The sequence below is a fragment of the Varanus komodoensis genome, unplaced genomic scaffold (assembly GCF_004798865.1).
Source record: "Varanus komodoensis strain SLA01 unplaced genomic scaffold, ASM479886v1 scaffold84, whole genome shotgun sequence".
Taxonomy (NCBI): Eukaryota; Metazoa; Chordata; class Lepidosauria; order Squamata; family Varanidae; genus Varanus; species Varanus komodoensis.
In genome coordinates this window covers 1,518,296-1,536,680 of record NW_025336531.1, presented here as the reverse complement: position 1 = coordinate 1,536,680, position 18,385 = coordinate 1,518,296, and the positions used below count along the sequence as shown (strand labels likewise).

Sequence of the window (18,385 nt, the reverse complement as noted above, 5' to 3'; positions counted from 1 at the left end):
AGAATACTAGATACTCCTGGAGCAGTAGAGTTACAGTAGAGAAAGATGAAACATCATGTCTGGCTGACTTAATTTTCATACCAGTGTTTCTTTTCCCATAACCTGGCTTAGGAGGACAGTGTTGTATCCGCAGCCAATTCACTGCAATTGAATTGAATTGGGTTAGTGTGCTTTCTTCCATAAACCAACCCCTCCTTTTATATTTCAGCAGGTTTAGCATGGAGCACTAAACCAGTGCTACTCTGTAATAGATCTTCCAATGGTCATTGGCAAGTTATGTTCCGGGAGAAGAAGATTACTTCTGTCTCCAGCTGTAATGGTCACCTCCAGCTTCCTTTTTGCGTAGTTTATATTGTTTATGTATGTGTGACAAACTGCAAATGAGGTCGTGTAGCCAAAGGCAAAATTGTAGGCTGGATGGCACACAGTTTACGTAATTCAGAATCTGGTGTGAAACACTATGCAGCATATGATCATTAAATTTGCATGAAATTATTTTTTTTGTCCTTTGGTTTTTTTTTATTTTAGTTTCAAAACTCCTCATTTCTCAGTATGCTTAAGTGTTTTCTCAAGATGTATTGGGATTAGTTTTGAATGTTTCCTTAGTTTAAAAAAACACTTCCTTTCTCTCATCTACTAGTCACATTTTAAACACCATGTTGGATATTTTCATTGATCTAATTCTGGTCATGGAACATTTTTCCATTCTCCCAATTTCTTCTTTGTCCTGGCATCTTCCTCCAAGGCAAGATATTCTTTTGAGTATAAAAAGGTAAAGGTTTCCCCATGACATTAAAGTCCAGTCATGCCTGACTCTAGGGGGCGGTGCTCATCTCCGTTTCCTAGCCGAGGGAGCCAGCGTTTGTCCACAGTGGTCATGTGGCCAGCATTTGTCCACAGTTTGTCCACAGGGAGCCAGCGTTTGTCCACAGTGGTCATGTGGCCAGCATTTGTCCACAGTTTGTCCACAGGGAGCCAGCGTTTGTCCACAGTGGTCATGTGGCCAGCATGACTAAACACCAAAGTGCACAGAACGCTGTTACCTTCCCACCGAAGTGGTACCTTTTTATCTACTTGCATTTGTATGATTTCGAACTGCAAGGTGGGCAGGAGCTGGCATGGAGCAACGGGAACTCACCCTGTCTGCAGATTCAAACTGTCGACCTTTTGATCAACCAGCCCAGCGGCTCAGCAATTTAACCCACTGCTCCACTGCATCCCTCTCTCTTGAGTATAGTTCAGGATAAGAAAAGGAGTATACATCACTTCTCCATGTTCAAGTATCTGTCATTACTGGACTGATTTAGTCTCTTTCTGCCAGTCCTTGGTAATGTGACTGCTTATTCTTTTAATGGTACCAGAAATAACAGACTGTGTATACTGCTCCATTGGTGACCCTACCTTTTTGCTTTGGTGCTAGCCTTTCATTTTGGTATCCTGCTAGGCACATGAAGATGCCACATTGTTTGAATCAGCTCCATGATATGCAGAGCACTTTATAGTCAGCAGCAAGATCATGAGAACTACTTCCCATATTGTATAATTTGTACACAGAAAGATGTGTGTGTGTGTGTCATGCACAGGGTTGCTCTGTTGGCTTAGGCAAGTGACTTGAGGTGGTAATGAATCATGCACCTTTTTTTCACACTGTTGTTCCCCTGAAGAAACAGTTACACTGAAAGTCTGTGCCATTGAGGAAGTTCCCCAGAGTACCAATGGCAGTTGTTACCCAGCTGAAGGAGGGGAAGGGAATTCTCAGTTGTGAAGCAGAAAGCTGCATGTCACCTTGTACTTCTGCTGTAAACATAATGCCTGGTCTAATGTTCTAATGCAATCTGTAGGAAAACCTGTAAGGTAGATAATGCATAATTAGGCAAGTTTTCTTTTGGAGGCACCATAGGGTTTATTTGTGCTGCATCGGTATTCAGAATTATAAACTTCCTCTCGCTGGACCTCGTTATTAGGTGGATTATTTAGCACCCCCAAGAGCAACAAATATACTTGGTTCATGGTTTTATAACTAGACATGGAATATGTGTTCCAGCTTTGTGTGTGTTTGTGTGTGTGTGTGTATGTGTGTGTGTGTGTGTGAGAGAGAGAGAGAGAGAGAGAGAGAGAGAGAGAGAGAGAGAGAGAGAGATGGGTGGGTAAACAGAACTTTTTAAAAAAATATGTTGGTGTGGTAACTTCCAAAATTCCTTGTGTGTTCCTTTATAGCTGGCAAGTATCATAAGATGTTTTATCGTTTTATTCCAAAGTGTTTAAATGCTCTTCAGTTTGACAAACTTCCTTTTTGGCCTGAACAATTTCTAAAAAGCAGTAATATTTCTTGTGGATCATAAATATCTTGATTACTTACTAGGTTTTTATATGGTAGCTTGAGGTACTGAAATAGCTGCTGCTGAACATTAGGAGTATTTAGAATGACAAAGTGAGCAAAGCCTTCTAAGAAATCTATGCAGGTTGTTAATAAATGAAGAGCTGGTTTGCTAGATTTTTAAAATATATCTCAGCATTGTTGAAGTGAGATTTAGGACTAATGTTTTAAATACTGGAGATAATTAGAACATGAACGTACCTATACTAATAAGTGTAGCCTGCATTCTGCAAGAATGGATGCTCCTGGCTATCACTTCAAGCTTCAGTCTGAAGATCATTAAAGTCTCATGCTTGACCCAATTTCAGATGCTTGTTCTTTGCTGCTACTGCAATGGGAGTGAAACAGTTACTATTAAAAGGCTGACTTTATGTTCATGTGTTGAGTAGGCTTCAGAAATTATTTAGAATAATCAATTCTATTAGAATAAAACATGGGTTAATCATATCAAATGTTCTAGCCTTAGTTTAAAATGAAATTGGAATTTAAAACAGGGTAATATATTGAAACATATACATGCATATTTCAAGATGAATTCTTTAAATAGATATTTGTAGAATTCAAGAAGATAAATTCAAGAAATTCACTGCATAAAGCCTGCTCTTTCCATGTAAAAAGAATGAACCAGTAGCAAAAGACATTTAATTTTAGAGGGTGACATAGTGTATATATAATTCATTTAATAAATATATTTAGTGCTGACTATATTTTAAAATATATCTAAGAAAATAATTAAAATACATTTAAAATTACATCGAGGAAGAGCACCCAAGAGGCCAGTGGATATTTCAGATTTCTCCCTCTAAGGTCCAGGAACCTCTGACTTTGAGAAGAGAGTTCTGAACAGGGATTGTTTCTTCCTAACCCTTATAGTTTGTAGCACTGTAGTTTCTTCCTTACTCAGAACTGGAGATCTGAAGTGAGGTGAGGAAGCCAATGAGGGAAGCGAGTGGGGTGGAGTAAGATTCAGCAGGGTTCTTCAGCCTCTCAGTTCCCGTCCATTCCCTTGCCTTTGCAACCACACTACGTATTAAGAAAAGGAACAGAAGGGCAGAGATCTCGTCTGTCGATTCTGTTTCGCCAGGTGTCTTCTGAGAGATCATTGGATATTTACAATACTTTGACATCACAGTGTTCCCTTGGAAACCACTGGGTTGCCCTATAAAATACAATGAAACAAAACACTCATAAAAATACTAAAACAAGTACTCATAGTACTGTAATTGACTGCCATGCCCAGATTGTTTTTCAATCAGGAAAAACTGCTGTTCTCCCTGTGTGGAACTATTGGTGAGAAATTCCCTTTTAAACAATGCAGCTAACCGTTTCAATATAAAAACAGAATTTAGACAGATGCGGTTTTTGGGTTGCTGTCAGCAGGGTGGGAAGAGTGATTTCCCACCTCTCAGGGCTCTGTTTAAACAGTGTTCCTCTATATTTCTTCCATCCTGGTCTCTCCTCTCCACTGCCCAGCCTGCACACTGGAACAACTCCTTTTTCTCTCCCTCCAGGGCCACATCTGTGACCGTAGGAAACTATCAGCATGGTTCTTTCCATGAAGGCTGTGAAGAAGTAAAGCGGGGGGACTGGCAGTGTGGATGACCTCAGGAGAAATACTCCAAACAATCCTATGGTTTCTGGAGGTTTACCCGTTGCGGGGGCGGGGGTCTGATAATAATAGAAAATCATAAAATTACTTAGTGGTGAGGCCGACCTTATCAGTTGATAAAATGATAAGAAATGATAAAAGACATGTCTGGTTTATACTTGAGAAACCACGGTGCAGAAGAACCTAAGCTTGGGACGTGTACTGGGGAACGGAAGGTGAGATTTTGCATGGATCTGTTAAGCCACATCAGAACCCTTCAATTGTTACACTAGCCAGTTAGGAGGTGCGCTTATTCAGGACTTGCATGTATTTCAGGATACAAAATATTATTTAAATGGATGATTTATGATTAGACTTTTTCTTGCTGATTTAAAGTAATGATTTAAATAAATTTAAATTCTTTAAGTGCCTCCACTATTCTTACTGAATATGATATTCATTCAACCGGAAGGGAGAAACCACTCTTGGTAGTGGTGCCCTCCCTGTGAAGATTCAAGTAGTGGCAACATTATAACACTTTTTGTACACATTTTTATTTTCCTAGGCATAGTAATCTGTGCAGATCTTAGTTATTTTTGAGGATTTTATCTGCTTGCTTTACTTTTGTTGTTCTCTTTTATTCTAGTCATTTCATAGTGCCTGCTTTCTTGAAGTTCAAACTGGATAAAGGACAATATCTAAACATTTTTTCAATTAACTATTTTTAGCTGCCTTTTTGTATGAATCCTAAATATTGTCAGTGATTCTCCAGTCAGTTTGGATAATACTTCTACATTTTAGATAATATTATTTACAAAGCCAGAAATGAGGTTTAGGGCTGATTTTTCCTTGCGTTGTGCTCCAGTTTTGATATGAAAAATCTAGATTGTATTAATCCAGAAGCTCTCATTACCACTGAACTGGGGACTCTGGCCTAATGCCAGTTCACAAAGAAGGAAAAAGAATCTATGGCATATTTGTTTCGGAAATGTCAGTATCCTGGCTTGGGAGAAGCTGGTGTTTCCAAGCCATTTTTAAGGGCAGCATCACGGAGAATGTTGTACTGTAAAGCAATGCATGATATCACTAAGGTAGGGAAGATGGAAACAACAGAAGAGGGTATTGCTAGTAATTGTAGCATTTAATTGTGAAATGGCATTTATAATTTATTTATTTATTTGGAAAATTTCTGTGCCGCCCCATTCGCTGAAGCCTTGGGGCGGCTCGCAAAACATTAATTAAAATATAATACACTAAAAATATAAAACAAATTAACAATATAAAATAAGTTGCCCTGGCCAAAGAATAAAATAATATTAGCAATTTAAATGACGTTTGAATAAAACGGTCTTCACCTGGCACCGAAAAACAACGACGGCGCCAGGTGGACCTCTCTGGGGAGCGCATTCCATAGATTGGGCGCCACCGCAGAAAAAGCCCTCTTCCGAGTACCTAACCTCCTAATTTCCTTCACGGAGGGTTCCCGGAGAAGGGCCTCTCCTGCAGATCTCAGGGGGCGGGAGAGCATATATGGACGTAAGCGCTCCTTCAGGTAGCCAGGATCCAAGCCGTTTAGGGCTTTATAGGTCATCACCAACACCTTGAATTGGGCCCGGACTTCAATGGGAAGCCAGTGAAGCTGACGGAGGACTGGAGTCATGTGAACATAACACCCAGTCCCCGTCAGCAGCCTGGCAGCTCTGTTTTGAACCAATTGAAGTATCCGGACCATCTTCAAGGGTAGCCCCACGTAGAGCGCGTTACAGAAGTCAAGTTGGGAAGTCACCAACGTGTGTGTCACTGTCGCCAGGCAGTCGTACTCCAGGTAGGGGCGCAGCTGATGGATCAGCCGAAGCTGAAGGAAAGCACTCCTCGCCACCGCCGTCACCTGAGCTTCCAATGAAAGCTCTGGGTCGAGGAGCACTCCCAAGCTGCGGACCTTACAAGCAGATAGGATCAAATAAATTAGTAATAGGGACCCTGTTACCCTCCAGATGTTGGGATTCCAATTCAGTGGCCAGTGATGTGGGATGTTGGGTGTGGCAGCTCATTTGCATTTTGAGGATTACATGTTCCCCATCTTGATTTAAATCAAAGTGATTTAAGTTCCCATTTTGAAATTCATACAGTTGCTAAAGAAATAGGGTTTTTCTTATCTTTTTTTTAAACAAATTTTATTATTTTCTCTATAAATCCAAAACTAAAAACAACAATTATTCAGGACGTTGGATATACTGGGTCGACATCATGCTCTTTTTTTCACATTTAAGAACTATATTCAATTCTACGCATAGTCCCGTTTCTCTAACCAATGATAAAATATATGCCAAGTTTGATAAAAGTTTGTATCTTCCTTCTCCTTCAAAGACAAAGGCAATCTGTCCATCTCTGCGCACTCCAAGATCTTTTTAAAAATCAACTCTTCATTAGGTGGCTCTTCGCTTCTCCAGTGTTGAGCAAATGCAATCCTCACCACAGTAGTTATATGTAAAGTTTGGGAGATGACTAGAGCATAGGTGGAGAAAATCTCGGGATGAATCTGACCGAACACACTTAAGAGCCCATTATCGGGCCTATGCTGTGGTGGTGAGGGTGGCAAAGAAGAAATTCTTCTCCACTTCCATTACCTCCTCACAGTGCCGTCCAGCGGAACTTTTTCGGGTGGTACAGGAGCTGGTACAACCAGGCCCCAAGAAAGATCCTGTACCTCCCTCGATAACTCTCTTTGACGACTTTGCCCAGCACTTCAAGGAGAAAGTCTCTCAGATTTGTCACGAGCTGGACTCCACTAGTGACTCAGATTCCTTAGGAGAGGTGCCAATGTTACCGTCTGGTCACACATTGTTGGATGAGTTTCAGTTATTGCGGCCTGATGATGTGGACAAGGTGCTTGGACAAGTACATACCACCACCTGTGTACTGGACCCCTGCCCATCGTGGCTACTATCCAAAGCCAAACACAGGGTTGGTTCCTGGATCCGGGAGATCATCAACACCTCTTTGAAGGACTGCCAGGTGCCTGCCCCTCTAAAGGAGGCGCTGGTCAGGCCGGTCCTAAAGAAGGCATCCCTGGATCCAGAGATGGCTGCCAGTTATAGACAGGTGGCCAACATCCCGTTTTTGGGCAAGGTGCTGGAGTGGGTGGTGGTGGGACAACTCCAAGCTCTCTTGGATGAGACTGATTATCTGGACCCATTTCAGTCCGGCTTCAGACCTGGGTATGGTACTGAATCTGCCTTGGTCACCCTGTATGATGACCTGTGCAGGGAGAGAAACAGGAGGAGTGCATCCCTGTTGGTTCTCCTGGACCTCTCAGCAGGTTTCGATACCATCGACCATGGTATCCTTCTGGATAGGCTAAGGGGACTGGGAGTAGGAGGCACTGCTTTGCAGTGGTTCCGCTCCTACCTCAATGGCCGATTCCAGAAGGTGGTGCTGGGGGACTTTAACTCTGTGCCATGGCAGTTATGCCATGGAGTTCTGCAGGGGTCTATTCTGTCCCCCTTGCTCTTCAACATCTACATGAAACTGCTGGGAGAGGTCATCAGGAGGTGTGGGCTGTGGAATCATCAGTACGCTGATGATACCCAGCTCTACCTCTTTTTCAACCAATCCAGGTGAGGCAGTGGCTGTACTGAACCGGTGCCTGGTCGAGGTAATGGGCTGGATGAGGGCCAATAAACTGAAGCTCAATCCAGACAAGATGGAGGTCCTGCTGGTAGGTGGTTCGAACTCCTGGGTAGGTGACTTGGATCTTGTCCTGAATGGGGTTGCACCCCCTCTAAAGGATAGGGTCCGCAACTTGGGAGTGCTCCTCGACCTGGAGCTGACTTTGGAAGCTCAAGTGTCGGCGGTGGCGAGGAGCACTTTCCATCAGCTTTGGCTGATCCATCAGCTGCATCCCTACCTGGAGGATGACTGCCTAGCGACAGTGACACATGCATTGGTTACTTTCTGGTTGGATTTCTGTAACGTGCTCTACGTGGGGCTGCCCTTGAAGACAGTCTGGCTACTTCAGATGGTGTAAAATAGAGCAGCCAGGTCGCTGACAAGGACTGGGCATTATTCTCATACAACCCCAGTCCTCAACCAGCTTCACTGGCTTCCCATCGAAGTCCGGGCTCAATTCAAGGTGTTGGTAATTACTTATAAAGCCCTTAACGGCTTGGGATCCGGATACCTGAAGGAATGCCTGCGGCCATATTTGCCCTCCCGCCCCTTGAGATTGGTAGCAGGGGCTCTCCTCCGGGAGCCTTCCCTAAGAGATATCAGGAAGCAAAGTACCCGGAGGAGGGCTTTCTCTGCAGTGGCGCCCCATCTGTGGAATGCGCTCCCCAGAGAGGTCCACCTGGTGCCGTCGTTATTTGTTTTTCGGTGCCAGGCCAAGACCTTTTTATTCAAACAGTACTGTAGTAATCTTTGATATTTATAGTTTTAATTATGCAGCCAGTGTGTTTCCATGTTTTAATTGTAATTGTAATTCTATATGTTTTATTTATTTGTTGTTGTGAGCCATCCTGAGGCTGTGTAGCAATGGGGACGGCATATAAAAACCTCAAATAAATAAATAGATAGATAGATAGATAGATAGTCAGATATATAGTTTGTTCATCAAAATTATCAGGAACAATACCTAATAGAAAGGCTTCAGGTTTAAATGTTAACGGTTTATGCAGCATTTCCTCAAGCCAGGGTTTTGTCAACATTGTTCACTCCCTTTCACCCCTTCCCAAAATCAAAATCTGCATTAAAAAATAAAAGTGGCATGCTGGTAATTTATAAGGAAATACATTTTTTGTGAATTGGCTGCTAGAATAAAAAGCTGGGGATGGGTTTTCCCATCAGGTAAGAAATCAGGAGTGTCTTGCTTTGTGGAAGGAAATTATCATGCACTGCACTGAAAACCCTATCTATACATGTGTTCAGAGGCAGCCTCTTACTGAATCACGTGAGAAAAAACACTAGCGCTTTTCTGTGATCAGGAAGAGGTATTCTGCATATTTTCAGATGTCTTTTCTTCCTGTATTCCAAGGCTTGGCTCTGGTAGTAAAATGGATAACTGGGCTTAGAGTTTGTGAACTGTTAGCACAAATTAAACCAGGGGGAGGGAAAATAAGCTAGGGAGAGTTTGCCCATAACAAAAATGATAGGCTTAGGAGCTGTGAAAAAGAGAAACTGATGGTACCTCAGGTGAAAGAGATGTAGTTTGCTGTGTGATGAAGAACAGAATGTAATGTTTTCTGAATGAGGTTTGGTGGAGTTAATGCTGAGTTTCTACACAGAGAGGTGCTGGGACTTTAATCTGTATAATCTGTATTTAATCTGTATAAGGTTTACTTTTAAAAGAAAAGTGGTAGAGTGGCTGCAATTAGTTAGAGGTGAGTATTCTGTATGTAATCAAAGGCCATGTATCTTTGTTCTGCTTAACAGTCCTGTGTTTCACTGCCCACTCTTGTGCTACTTATTCATTTCCTTTGTTTTGCTTGGTTGTATAATGGGCCGATGTCCTCTAAGTACCATACATTCCATGGTTTTTATATGTATATTAGATGCACTTTAATAGCCATGTAGTGTCTTGCTTTCTACATTGCTTTTTGTCTTCTTGTGACATAGTTTGTCTTGCACTTTCACTTGCTAATTCTTGGTTGTGACTTTGAATCTTGATAGTGTTGACTATGGCTGCTTTGAGCATTTGATCAAGGGCACTCAAATTGTTGAGCAGGGCTGTAGTCACTCTGGTCCCAGGCCGTCATCCCTGCTTCCCTACCCCAAAGCTTCCCAGTGTCTTATTAGGGGACAGGGAAAGCCAAGAGCATTCCCAGTTCCGGGGGAGGGGGGTTCCTCATCAGGGCTTAGATTGGAAGTACAAGTCCCAATATTCTCAGCTTCTCCTCTGGAAGTCACACATTATGTTTCCACAGGGGATTTATGATCCTAGTCCAGTCCACCCTGAGAAAAGGACACTCAATGTACAGAGTGAACGGAGGAATGTTTGTGCATCTTGTCATTGGCCTCCCATCTATAGCCTCATGCCCTCACACACATCATCTGCGAAGCACTGGAGCTTTAAACTATTCAAAGACCCGGTTATATTATTAATGTTAGCCATTGATAATATTTAACTGCATTCTGTCACAGATTCCATCTCACTGTTTTACAGGGCATTTAAGCAGCTTAACTGTAAACTGGTTAGCCATAGTATTACATTTATTTACAGTGGCTAAAATGTTCATTGTTGCATACTGGAAAATCAGCAAAATTCCCATTTCAACTGAAAGGCTGCAAAATGTCTGAATTAAAGCAGTTCTAGTTAGAATTATGCATTTTATTCAGCTGCCTGCAGGGACTATCAAATGAAGTATTTTGGCATTTAATTGGTTATTGTTTATTAATAGTGGAAAAAGAAATGCTCCAAGAATTACTTGAGCCAAGCAATTCTTTTTTTTCTCTTTTGCATGTTAGTACTTGGTAGATATGTATTTCTAATCATTATGAATGAATCAAGTGTGGCTTGACTAAGCAGTTGTTTTTTGTGAGGTTACTTATGACATGTTGTGCTAATCCCTTACACAAAAGGACTCCAGGTCCTTTTCATTCTGGGCTAACAGACTGAAACTCAATCAAGACAAGTCTGAGATGCTTCTGGTGTTTCACTCCTTGGGCCAGATGGGGGGTGTTCAACCTGTTGGGGGGTTGGAGGTGCTCCTTGATCCATCCTTGTCACTTGAGGCTCAGGTGGCATTGGTGACTCAGAGTGCCTTCTAACAACTTTGGAGCCACATCCCTATCTGAACAGGGATAGCCTGGCTCCAGTAATCTATCTTCTGGTAACCTCTTAATTAGATTACTGCAATGCACTGTACATGGGGATGCCATTGAAGACTGTTTAGAAGCTGTAGATGGTGCAGAATGCAGCAGCCTGATTAATAACCAGGACCCACAGGTCCCAGCACATAATACTGGTTCAAGCCCACTTGCATCGGCTACCTGTATGCTTATAAGCCCAATTCAAGGTGCTGGCTTTAACCTATAAAGACTTATCCTGGTTAGGACCCCAATACCTGTCAGAGTGCCTCTCCCAACATCAATCTGCTCAAACACTGTGTACAACCTCTGGGACCTTCTTCGAGTGCCAACTCCAAGGGAAACTTGGAAGGTGGCAACAAAGAGTGTGGTGACCCTCTGACTTTGGAACAACCCTTCCCCCACTGGCCTGGCTGCTGCTGAATTTGTCATATTTGGGCCCCAGGTCAAGATGGCCCTCTTTTCTTGCTCTTTTAAAGGCTAACTTGGCCACCCAGGGGCTTGAAGGATATTTCCATATGTTTTACAAAATCATTTTTGCCATTGTCGGTTTTTAGCTATTTTAATTTTTTAATGTTTCTTCTGTTGTTATATTTTATTGTATCTTATCTGTTTTTTGTGGACTGTTGTAACTCTCCCAGAGAGTTTCAGCTGTGTGGCAGTATAGCAATGAGGATGATGATGATGATACTGTTTCAAGCAAAGAAGTAATGGACTCAGCTTTGCCTCTTGTAGTTATCAAATAAAATTAATTAAATCAATTTCTGAATGGTCTTTTCAAATCTCAGATTACTTTGAAGCACAAAAAGCCACTAAGACTTACAACCCTGGGAATAAATCTAACTGCACTCAATGGGACTTGAGTAGACATAAGTAGGATTGCACTGTAACTCACTAAAGTATTCTTCAGCAGGAGGAAAAAAATGGAAGCATGGAATTTTCATTATTCAGATATTCCTAATATGTTCCACAAGGCTTGTTTTATCAAATGTAATGTATAATAAATAGATCAAAGGCAGTCAGGATCTATGGACCATAGAGTAGATCGAAGTGTAGACTTCCTATTCTTGCTCTGATTTGCCACATATATTCACTCCTTCTGTGCCCTTCGGGATTTCTACATATCATCTTCCTGTTCATCACTGAAGTAATTCCAGATTTGGACTGTTCATCAAAACCTTTTCTTGTCATTCACTACTTTCAGCTGCATATTTCTGAGGCCTTGAAAATGTAATAAGAGACTGTCCCTGCCTCTTTGCATCTCCTTTCTGTCCGAGAAGTTTTGTTTGGCAAAAGGAGGCTCGGAAATTGGGTCTTGGATTTGTTTTTGGGAGAGAAGGAAGTTCAGACACAGCATACTGTCCCTCAGAAACCTGATGCATGTGTCAAAAAGTAACTGCATTTTAGTTGTTTTTAGAAAGTTTCTGTAAACCAGTATTTTCCAATCCCAGGTGTAAACCAGTTTATTTTTAGAAAACTGGAAACTCTGGCCTTTTTTACCATTACCATCAGTGTATTCATTCTAGAAAGAAAGAAAAACATCACATAAGGCATTTCAAAACTGGAGTGTTCCCTTGTGTTGTGAGGTTTCCTCCAGTGGCATCCAAGTCTGAAATCATTGGTAGATTAATAGGTGCAACTAAGCAGTTAGTTCATTCATCATACCCTTTAAATGTGGGTTTTTAATTGGATTTTAATTGATGAAGTTCAGTGCTGATGGCAGTTCTATAAACAATGTGTGTACACTGCTGAAGTCAATGTGGTCAAGATAATTTTGCTAAGGATAAATTTGTCTGTGTTACTTAATCAACAGAAACTGTAACACTGATTAAATATAGCCTGAGTTGAAATGACGTGATTCTCATTTTAATCAGTTGATTGATTGATGGGTTAAAAACATGACCAGAGTGTTGTCGAACACTGACAGTGATCCTACAATTTTCAAAAGGCACCTTAAGGATCATTTCCAGTGTTCACTGCATCTTTTAGATAACAATATGCTCCATGCTATTTTTCCACCGATTCTCCAAATCTTGAAAAGAATATTGTATTGATTTTATAAAGGAGGATAACCAAGTTCCAGCAGTACATGCCACAGAGCTCCCTGTATCGAGTGGGCATCAATATTCTCTTCTAGAAACAGGAAATGTTCTGCACACCCATTAAGGCAGAGTTTAGCCTTTAACATAGTAGCTCTGCAGATGTGCACTTGAGATGGTACCACATGTACAACTTAGTTATGTCTGTTTGGCAGTTTGACCACAGCTTTCTTACACACTCAGGCATGCTCAGGTGCTGCTTTAGACATTTATGATTTTTTAACCTAGAAAGCATTTTGCTGTAGGAAAATTCATGAAAGCCACGTGCCCGATCTTGGTAAGACAGCCATAGATGTGACTCCACCCCAGCTCCATCCACCCACCCACACATTGTTTTTGTGTATGAAAATCCTAATGTTTGAAGCAGGACTAAATTAAATAGCATTTGAGTTCAGACTAGGAGCTTATCTAGATGGATTTTCTGAGCTAGGTGTAAAGAGCTCAGCTTGCAAGTGCTAGCAGGCTTCATTCACTGCAGTACCCTCCCTCACAGTTCCATTACTGTTCACTTATTGGGGAAAATAACAGAACTTCCCATGCTGACAACGTGGAAATGAACGAATGAAACAGCAGATGACTGCAGCAAGCTGTGCTCCAAAGATGACCATAGTAAAGGAATAAGTTTGCGCCTGCCAAATACAGAGGGTTCTTTTGTACAGAAGGTGACGTACAACAAGAAGAATAGGTCTGCTACTTGGGGGCCTTGGCTGTATGCTTAATAAAAGTTGCTCTGCCCATGCGAGGAGGCCAGTAATGTCAAACACATTTTTATTTATACAGCAAGACAGTGCTCAGGAGAGGAGAGAGAGGAAGTCTGTGTAGATTGAAAGAAACATTGCAGTCAGCCCTGAAAAAGCTGACATTTTTGTAATGCTTATTTCGTATTGGATATGGAAGATGGACGAAAATAAAATGTAGCATGTGTCTTTTTAATTTGGAATGACCTTTTTTGTACCAAGCTTAGCATTAGCATCTTGTATTGCTTAAACAATTATTATGGAATGTAGGAGAAGTTAGATTCTTGTTCAAGGGATCCAAGGACATTAATATCTGTGACCAGCCATCTTCATATTCTTGCTCTGTGGTTATACAGAGTTGGGCAGTGTGAAATCTTTTGTGTTTTCTCAGTTACTAGCACCAATAACCTCCCCAATAAGTGTGCTTAGTGTTTAAAGCAGGGCTGTGCAGACTGTAGATCTGCAACTACTGGTAAATCTCTTGCAACAGTTCATCAAGGATTTCAGTTTCCACTTATTTAATAAAGGCAATAGCAAAATGACCCCCCCTGCCCACACACACACTCAGTTGTACTACTAAAATGAAGAAATCTGGAAGAATAACCAAGAGTGAATTTTTGTAGGGAAAGATATTGAGCTCTGTTCAGTTACGGCACACTAAACAAATTCCAGGGCTTAGAACTCTTTTAATTCTAAATGTATGTCTTTTTAAACAAGGCTCCAGTTGGTGGACCTCCGAATCTAATAAGTAGTTCCCATAAAATTGAATCCACCCACCCTTGAGTTAAAGGATTAGCAGACTTAGGAGAATCTACTTTATTTATTGGAGTCCCCAGATCCACCAATTAGAGCCTAGTGCAAAACTTATGGAGCAGTACCATTTCTTTTTGGGCAGGAAATCATTTTCTTACTATTGTTCTTAAAAACCTAGGGGTCCAAAATCCTTGCTAATCTATGTGTCCACCCAGAGATCTCCTAGTAGAATCCTAATCTACCTTTTGCCCATACCTGGGCTTGATATTTTATATTTATAGAGAATCGCAACTAAATATTTCAGCACATCTAAAGTAGTTCAATTCTTGCTGAGGTAGATAGCACTGTCTTTGCAGTACAAGCCTTGGTGAAGGCAGAATTGAGAACAAGGGGGCAAAGGATGGGAATGTACTGCTTAAGAATGAATAAGACCATTTGAAAGCAGCCCTGGTTATTGAAACAAGACTACATATTGCTCTTTAAATAAGCCTTCATACGCTAAAAGTTCAATAAAGCGTTAAATGCAGGGAACACTCCTTTCCACCCTAGACTTGATTTCCATTGTCCTTGATTAACTGAATTCCCCTTGGTTTTCACTGTTATTAAACAGCAGCCAGGGAATAAAAGAACAGAACTGATTCATCCAGAAAGAGTAGAATGAGCAATTATGTGGTCAGTTAACCACCTCCCCCTACATATCTCAAATGCATTAGTCATTTTAAAGAGATTGAATGCATAAGAATGAAGAAAGGAACAGAGAAATAAACAAGAGGTACTTCAAACATGACTAAATTTCTGCATGGAAAGTATTTCTGAATAGGAAATAGTGTGCATCTGAGATGGTTGCATGGTATTTCTACATGGGTATATTTTTGGTGCAGACACATTTATTGAAAAGCCATATCTAATTGTGCCTTCCAAACTCATATGAACCCATAGAATATGTGTGCGTAACTGTTGATTGTGACCGCAACATCTGCTTTCAGTGTATCTTCCAAGTTCTTTCTGTATAGATATATCTCATGTTTGATTAAAATAACCCTAAAGAAGGAGCCTAATGAGGCAGGATTAAAATTCAATAAATAAAATAAAAGCTTTTTTCTTGTTGTATATCCAGCCTCTAGCATGGCAAATACATTTGAAATTATATGATTTCACTTACACGGTTTACAATAAAGTGTATTTTACACAGCTTCCATATAGCCTGAAGTGCCTGATCCTGCCTAGTCTTGGAACCTATGCAGGATTGGGCCTGGTTGAAATGTGGAGGGGTGAAAGGAGTTCTGCACTGAACAGGTGGTTAGATCTGATGGCCTGCTAGGCCCCTTCCAACTGTATGATTCTAAATTCTGATATTTAAAGCATTTTCTCAGCTATATTTTTCATATAATTTGAGATTAAAATGCTTATGCATTTTCATGTAATTTGTGATGACTTGCTGTTTAGAACTGGAATCTACCAAAAACTTTAATGTATGTACTATATTTATGTCCCACATATTTCCTGTAAGGATCCCAGGGTGGCTCACATGTCTCTCCTCTTAATTTTATCCTTCCAAGAACCCTGTAGTCTTAAGTTAGGCTGACAGAGAGTGACTGGCCCAAAGTCATCCATTGAGTTTCTCAGTTAAATGGGGAATAGAACCCAGGTCTCCTGCGTTCTAGTCCAGTACCCTAACCACTGCAATGCACTGGCCTTTGACTGTGAAAGTTCCCCAGTCCAATCCCTGGTATCTCCAGGTAGAGCTGGGAGAGACTCCTCTCTGAAACCTTGGGAAAACAATTTCAGTTTTCGCATTCAACTCCCAACACCCCCAGTTAACTTGGCCATTGCTTGGGAAAGGATTTGTAGAAGGGCACAATGTTGGGGAAGACTGGTGTAAATTGTACTAATCTAGATGGTTTGACTCAGTATAAAGTAGGCCCTTATCCTTTAAGCAGCAGAGAGCTGAAGAGGAACAATGGCTCATTCATATGTCCTGATTCAAAATGTCATCTCAGCCTTGAACTCACTATATAGCTGTAGTTAGAGGCCTTCAGTCTCTCAGCTTGCATCACCCAAGCCGTTAAAAGCAGATAATGTGGCTCTGGCTTACTATACTTTTGTAAAGGGTTACTGAGATAATGTATGTGAAACACTTTAAACTGGTGAAATAGGCTATCTAAATGCTCAGTAATATTGTAACTTTTTATTTCTACAACTCCTCTCCTGTAACATTTATAAGATACATTGTTGCCTGTGCCATGGGGCAGTAGGGATAGTGGTGATTTTATCCATTAAGATGTTTCTTTATTCTCATCTCAACAATGTTTTTGTAGTATCTGAGGTAATTTGGATTATTCACTTGAAACATCTGCAGTGAAAAGTCACTTCCCTCACCGTTCTCTGTGTTGTCTTATGTTGATGCTGCCGAACCCCTCATTAAATATCTGTGTGGGCTTTGATATGGTTTCTGAAGCCTGCTCTCTTGCTTATCTACCCTCTTCCTAATTAAGTGGTGCACTGCTACTGTACATCAAAGGCTGAGCATTTCCTAAAGAGTAACTAGTTAAGCATGAAAGCTAATTGAACACATGACCTAATTATTGGGTATTCTTCAAGTCATTGCTTTATTTCCGTAGGGTTTTTACTTTTAAAGCTATAGCAAATGCTAATTACTGGTGTAAAATACAGAAGAAAACATGCTGGAGGAAATGTTTTTACCAACCTAGTATTCAGAAAAATGTGGATTCCTTAACTTAGATTTCCAGCATGTGCATTATTCCTAATAATAGCTCTTTCCCAAAATTGATATTTCAAATATAGTAGCTGTGAGATTAAAACCTCTCAATGGCTTGGGTAAATCTTAGTCATTTTCCCATATTTGACTTAGGTTTTGTGAAATGCTGCACTTTCAGAATTTGTGAAGTATATTCACAAATATAGTGGTAAACTTTGATACACAGCAACCAGGTATACGAAGTGAACCAGACTCTGGCACATTTTAAACTAGTGCAGTCTGTGTCTCCACTATTAAATACAAGGACACAGTTTTGCCATCTCAGCTAATGGGCGGTGCAGAAATTCAATAAGTAAATACCATGAATGAATGTAGGGCTTCATCCATCCTCATGAAAGTGCAGTTCATGAAAGCATGAAGGGCTTGGTGAAACTCCTCTCCTTTCTTAGAAGTGTGTACACTGTATCATGACTGCTGTTAGCCATCCAGGGGAAGTTTGCACAGGTCTTATAGCCTCCTCCAGTCCTCTAGCTGGAAATCCACTCAGACCTGCAGTCACCTTTTGTTGGGCCTTGAGGGAGGGTTGGGTGGAGGTAGCAGGTACAAGCAGACCTCATATTCTGAATAATGGTCAGCATGGGGTGACAGCTGGCAGAAAGGTTGGCATGGGGGTGGCAACTAGCTGGCAGAAAGGAAAAGTACTCCACTGAGTTGCCTCTTTCTCCCTTGGGTTTGTGCATTTGAGACAGTTATGAATTCTGCCTTTACATTGTAAAGTTTACAGTGTTAATAATGATATGTAATGCTTAAATGCACACATTTATTGGAAGTCTTAGGATGGATGTGAATTAAAAGAACGGCTCATTTTTAGCAGTTCAGTTTTAAGTGTTTCGTAAGCATGAAGCAATAGCCCATTTGTTTCCATTTTAGCTAGTGAAAGTTTTAATGTCCCCTATAGTATAATAGATTCCTATTGAATTATATCTTTTAAACAACCAGCTAAACATAAAGATTATAGTGGGAGTAGTTGTAATACTATCACTCTATACAACTCTGATGCACCTGCAACTGGAGTATTGTGTTCAGCTTTGGGCCCCTCATTACAGGAAGGATATAGCCAGGTTAGAGTCAGTGCAGCATAGGACCACAAGGTTGGTGGCTGGTTTGCAGGGGATGCTGTATGAAGTGAGACTGAGGGAAATGGGTCTTTTCAGCCTGGACAAGAGGAGACTCCGTGGAGATCTGTTGGTGACATACAGGTAAGTGAGGGGGTGTCACACGTAGGTGGGTAGAGACCCTGCAGAGGAA

General features: G+C 41.1%; 1 protein-coding gene and 1 long non-coding RNA gene across 7 annotated transcripts in view; one reads left to right on the top strand and one right to left on the bottom strand.

The window, feature by feature from the left end:
• RPTOR (regulatory associated protein of MTOR complex 1) overlaps window positions 1-18,385 on the top strand; it is a 405,549-nt gene that overhangs the window by 76,470 nt on the left and 310,694 nt on the right. The gene's annotated exons all lie outside the window — the stretch shown is intronic.
• Window positions 6,156-18,369, bottom strand: LOC123036906. The gene is made up of 3 exons (XR_006417227.1): window positions 18,358-18,369; window positions 11,828-11,830; window positions 6,156-6,384 (listed from the first exon to the last, which is right to left on the bottom strand). It is a non-coding gene; the product is annotated as an uncharacterized LOC123036906 (long non-coding RNA).